Raw genomic sequence first — 6,398 nt, forward strand, 5'->3', positions numbered from 1 at the left:
CTGGCCTCAAATAGCAGGCGCAGCCCTTGAAGAACCACCAAGGGCTGGGATGCGGCCAACGGATCTGCATAATTGCCGGCCCATCCCATGCTTCATTCTGCCTCTAGAAATATTCTCCCTCCTCCTCTACATACGTTTATTAATCCCTGTCCTGAACTGTGTGAAATCAGAGAGGAATTTGCCTGAGGTTCCTCTCCGCCAGCACTGGCCCAGGGCTTCTCAGCAGCATAAGCAAAATTAAAGGAGGTTCTGGGGCTGGGATGAAACCACCCTGGCTTGTCAGAGGGAGGAAGAGAGGAGTCACGGTGCTGAACTTGCTGCCCTTGGTGCAGTGAGGATGGAGGAGCTGCTGAACCTCCCAGCGGCGGATTTCCCACATCCCTGGGATTTTCCATGTCTTAAAATCTCAGCTAAACATCCCCTTTTTAGGATTATTTGTTATATTTCTACAGTCATTTATTAACAGCAGATCACTGCCATGCTCCTTGCCACTCTTGTGGTCCCAAAGTTACTCTCTATTTTTTGTATCCCTTGCAAATTTCTATTTCCAACAAGCCTACTGTTATCTCACTTTTGCTATTTTAAGTTCAGTGGCACAAAAAGGCTGACTCACAGAAAGCCGTGTTGTAGGAAATATTGGCTCAGCTGAGGAAATAATTCTCAGTTCATTCTTCCACCATGTGCTTTAGGTTTTTTCTGTCCTTTTTTTTTTTTTTTTTTCCTGTCTGTTGGTCTCATGTTATGCCACACATCTAGCTAGCACTGTGAAAGATGGAGAGCTATTTCTAATACACACAGCACTGGTCTACAAAGTCAAATGTCTCTTTCTATATATACCCTGGAGTGTTTTATGTACCTGCTAGGAATGTTACACAGAATGCTCACACAGCTCATAAAATTTGGTCTTGTATTGGAAATGTTTTGTGGAAATATGCTGCTTAATCTACTGCAGCAATTCACAGTTAATGTTGTCACAGTGCGCACTGGAGGTTGTGAATGAAGATTACGACTGGCTCAGTGGAGTTTGATATGTTATCACAAGTCCTCAAGAATAAAGCTGAAAGCTGTGGTTGTTCCAGAAAATGCAGGTAATTGGCCAAAAAAAAAAAAGGGGACAGCCAGGAGGCCCAGGCGAAGTCATCCTTCGGGTCGGGCTTATGTTGATCCTGGGCTCTGCTGAGTACCTGCAAACCCTGCCTCAAAGCTAAGGGACTATAAAAGAAAGCATGAACCATGCCAGGGTGTGCTTTAACTAACTGAGTGTTAAGCACATCAGTGAAAGATGGGGCTGAAGATCTAGGATTAAGTCACATCTCAGTAGGGTGTGAGGGGGAGGAGGTTTAAAAAAAAAAAAAAAGCTACACAACCTTTATTTACTTCACAAGGACTTTCATCGCTGTAGCAAGTTGTCTAATAAACTGCAGGGTGTGCTTTGGCCCTGCCACATAGTTCATTCATTTTAGGTGTAATCTACCAGAAAATAATGTTGAATGTCTTCTAGATGCAGATATGGCAGCTATCTACAGGAAAGCAGTTGATACCAATAATATAAGAAAAATAAAGGACTTCTGGAAGTACCTATTGATAATTTTTTTCTAAACCTTTTTGACACTATCATTAGCAAAACCTAATTAGAAGGTGGTTTTCAACAATTGCTGTCCTCCGGATATTAAAGTATAGCCCTCGTATAAATAATATCATCTTTAAAATACTTTGTAATAAACACTAATTTACCCTCCCAATTTTCTTGTGAGATAGATAATTATGTGTTAACAATAATATCATCATCATTAGTAGCCGCCTTAGTCCTCTCTTTTTGTAGATGGAGGCTCATGCGCTGATAATAAACAGCTTGCTGAAGGCCACATGAGGAGTCTTTCAGGACTCTGATTAGAGAGCAAACAGTCCTGGCTCCCAGTCCTCTGCTCGCACGGAGAAGGAGAACAATGTTGGTATAATGAGAGAAAAGCAGGGGCTTAAATATCAGCGAGAAAGAGGAATCCTCCCCAGATTGGCTTGCCAGGAAATATTAAAGTGTTATGTGACAGAGATAAAGGTAAATATCTAATAGATTTTGCACCTTTTGTACTTGTACTTTTATTTAGTAATTATACCAAGTAATGCAGATAATGTTATGAATCACGATGGCACTTAAAATGCTGAATTTTTGCAACCACATCCTGGCCCCGTGAGATAATCCATTTTGATCTCAAGCTGCAGCCAGGTATGTCTTGCTTGAAACTTCAGAGGAGTGTGATAGCTGCCAGCGCCGCACCCTTTTTCGTAATGTTGTTAAAATAAAACATGTTTGGATTTGCTCAGCCATTGTAGGATGCAAGATCACAGTTCCAGCTCTGCCGTGAACACAGCCTTGCCGTGACCATGTAGTTAACAGGGCCTTCTGGAGCAATTTTGAGATGTAAAATTTTTGCCATTTTAAGGAATGTGGTTATTTATACATTTAACTGTAAAACTGAAAAAAAAAATCCTTTGAGAGCAATAAAAGCCCCCAGATAAATGCTTTGCTGTGTCCCAATCTCAGCTCACGACCTGCAGGAACGTTGAGGCGGTGTGACCTTGTGTTACGGGGCTGCTCACAGAGCACTTGTTTTACCACAGCCCGCCTGCTGTCACGGCACCCATCCCTCTGAGCAGCTGCTGGTAGCTTTTCAAGGCAGAAAAGGGAAATAGCTTGCATGCAATATTGGATCCATGCCAGGACCAGTGGTTTGTGCCCACCACAGCTCTGTAGAACACAGAAGTTGCCTCTTCCACACCTCGTAGCACCACGGTTTCACAGCAGCACTGAACAGGCTCTAAGCAGTGTAGCTCATGTGAAATTTCTGGAAAAAGCTGCTTCATGGACCTCGCAGTTCCTCTGCTGTGTGAATGAGAGAACATTCCCCTGGTCGGGCCCTTCTTCCGCTCTTGCCACTTACTCCAGGCAGCAGAAGTGCCTGGGATTGATGCAGATAAGCATCAGTGAGACCTTTCTGTGACCAAATCTTCTGTCTTACAGAGATCTACAACATATTTGCGTCCGATGCATTTAAAGAAACCGAGGGAAATAAGTAATGCTTCAGTGCACTAATCACCAGCATTGCATTTTTTTACACTATATCAACTGATCAACTACTAGTCAATTTGTACACCAACTTAGTGGCATAAGATGCTCCCAGCCTGCCCTCTTCTGTGATCACTGGAAGGAGCTGCAGAAAGAATAAAATCAGTGCCTTCCGAGTGGTGAGCTTCCATTTTCTCTCCACACACACCGTCCCTCCTCCACCCTGCCAGCCCACGGTGGGACCAGCTCAGTTCTTCTATTTAAGTCAACAGGATTTCAGTCCCACTTGTTTAAATATCAGGTTTGACTGGGGCTTGCCTGCATATCAAAGGCAATATGGTAATTTTTACGAGGGATAGGGTTTGCCCTGGTATTGGCCAGACTTGTCCCTGCTCTCCCTGTTGCACAATGAGGAGCTGAGTCACTGTCATTTCTCACCCAGTAAGTGCCTGCGTTTCACTGGTGCTGTGTTCATAAAGCACAGGGTCATAGCACACGTACTGTAACTGGGGGAGTCTTTGCATAAACAGGAGCTAAAAATGAACAAAGAACGTTCCTGGTCTGCTCTTATTTATTTATGCACTGCCACACATGGGAAGTTTCATTCTGGCACCTAGGTTGCGTGGTGGACTGGGCTCGAGCCTGCTTTTCTGAAGTCAGTAGTCTAGTTCCTATTGACACACTGCTATCTCATTGAGCCTTTAGTTTCATCCCAATCTGCAGAAGATTTATAGTTATATATTATACAGATTTAACACAATACCATGGCTTTTATTATTTGCGGGAAAATGTTAATAAAAAAACAAGTATTACAGATGCATTTTAATCCCTGAAGTGATTTTTTGAGTAGAACACATGAATTATTAATTATTGTTATTGTTATTACTGCAATGCATACCTATCTCACAGGACATTGTGAGGATTAATTAATTCTTGTAAAGATGTAAAAGGCCATATAGGTGTCAAGGGTTATGACTAAAGTGCTTTGAAAATGGAAACCACTCTGTGAGTGCCAAGTATTATTATTTATGGAGTCCAGGCAGTGTGCTTGGTGCTGTGCAAACACTGGTCCAGTTATTGCAAATATTTGCTTATATGTGCTTAGTAGGCCGAGCACTCACTGTTACAAGTAATTTAAACTATTTTAAGGATATACCTTACAAATGTGGCTGTGAGAAGACTTCCCTAAAGTTGGAGTGCCAGGACCACGGAAAGTGAGCAGCCGCGTTACTGAAGCACTTCAAAGGCCCGTTTTTATTCAAACACGTGAATGAACCAAGACTACAGATCCAATTCAATTCTACATCCAGGAGTTTGGGCTTGGTCCTGCCTTTTGGACTTTGGGAACAGAAACACATCAGTAATTGCTGTTTAAAACTGTCTCTCCTGGCTTAATTTGCAGCCAACCCTTATGCTCAGATCATTTGCTGAACAACCCGTCGTGCTCCATAACCTGTTCAGCTGCCCTACGTCACCCATTCTTGGAAACCTTTGAAAGTGAGAACGTCCCTCCTGCCAGGCTCTGGAAATCACCCCAGAAAGTGTGTGACCAGCTGTATGTTTGGGCAATGGAAATGTGAAATTGTAAGCTAGTCATAGGAAGTAATGCTTTTGTGTGGCCTTGTGAGGTGTTCACTGAGCCTCACTCAAGTGAGGAGAAAAAAAGGAACAAAATTGAAAGGGTAAAATTATTATTTGTAGATATTATTTGTATATATTATTTGTAGAGTGTACAGGGCATAAGATTTGGGTCATAATACTCAGGTAATCACGCAGTCCAGCACACAGTAACAGTAAAAGCGAAAGCCTGGCACGCTGGAGTCGTGACTGAACATTTGGTGAACAGTAGACCACGGAAACCTTCAGCCAGCTGACTTCAGCTCAGCATGTTGTTGCTGCTCGGCAGATGGATGGGAAGACAGTGTTTGTAATTTCTGTGGGCCAAACAACGCACACTTGAGGGGTTTTCCCTCCTCCGTTTCTCACACAAGCCTCCTGAGCATCACACCTCCCATTGCTATTTCGTGGACTTTTTGCAGCCCCTCCCATATCCTTCTTCAGGGCCGGGTGTCCCACACTCCCTGACAGGAGAGGTCCCTTATCATCTTCCCTTTTGCCTTAGGCTACGTGCATACTCCCGTTCCCCCTTCCTCCTCCCACTGTTACTTCTTATCTTCTTTTAACAAGGAAGTAAGTCATTGTGAGTATCAGGAGGTTAAACTCCTTTAGAAGCATGGACAGATCTGAGATTACCCCGTAGGAAGCTGTTAATTAGTCCCTTGCCATTTCTTCCCCCCCCATTTTAAGTTTCTCAACCTTCAGCAAACTCGTCAGGTTTGTCTACAAATGACAACAACATTCTCTGAAATTTTTAAATTGAACTGGATATGGTCTTCAAAAATAATTGCTTATTTACAACCCATCTTTTACTTTACTATCACTGAGAAGAGAAAGTTGCCCACTTGGGCCATCAGAAAACATCGAACTTTGAGGGGTTTGCAGTCACAAATACTTTCCAGAGAGACGTCAATTTCCTTGTATAATTCAGTCAATTTAAAGCAAACAGGCTCAGGGCCTTCTCAAAATTAAACAATTTTGCAATGTAAGAAAAAAAAAAATCAGCTTTCTGCAAATATTTCAATATTATTCTTCGTAAAAGAATGAAAAGTGTACGGGCCTGACCCTGAAAAAAAATGAGCACCGTGAGGGGATCCTACACCCGGAGACCCACCCATCTGCTCTCCTCAGGGTTTGGAGGAGTAGAAGGGTCCCATCTGCTTGCGCGACGAAGCTCAGGTAGGTGAAATCTGCCCACGTTGTGTTCTGCTTGGTAGGCTGGAAGTGAAATACACCCTTAACTCTAGATAGAACTAGCGTGATTCTCCGGCAATTTAGAGCTCTATTTAAAAAAATATTAAAGTGCTACGTTTGTGGCCCATCTCTACACTCTGGTTTTCCAGGCACCGTGAAGGCAAGCAGCGTGGAGATGTGATGTGGGGGGTCCTGTTGGGGCAGTGTCAGACCTGGCCCTATGTTTGTGGGGTGCTCGGCACCACCAGGAGCAGCACCCGGTGCCACAGTCGGATTCAAGCAGGGTTTGTGGTCGCTGCGAGTGCCAGTGGCAGCACAGCCGCCTGGACCCACGCCCAAGGGCTACTGCGAGGGACATTTTTAAGATGGGCAAGGACCGCCCCGCCATGGATGTGGTTCAGCTCAACAAAGCCCGCTTTAAGAAAATAAACAAACCTGCGATAGAAATGACAAATGGCTTTTATGTTCTAAAAACGAACAGCGTGCGGGGATAGGGCGCGTTATTATTGTGGAGGGCTTTATT

The sequence above is a fragment of the Netta rufina genome (genome assembly GCF_964035555.1).
Source record: "Netta rufina genome assembly, chromosome: 9".
NCBI lineage: Eukaryota > Metazoa > Chordata > Aves > Anseriformes > Anatidae > Netta > Netta rufina.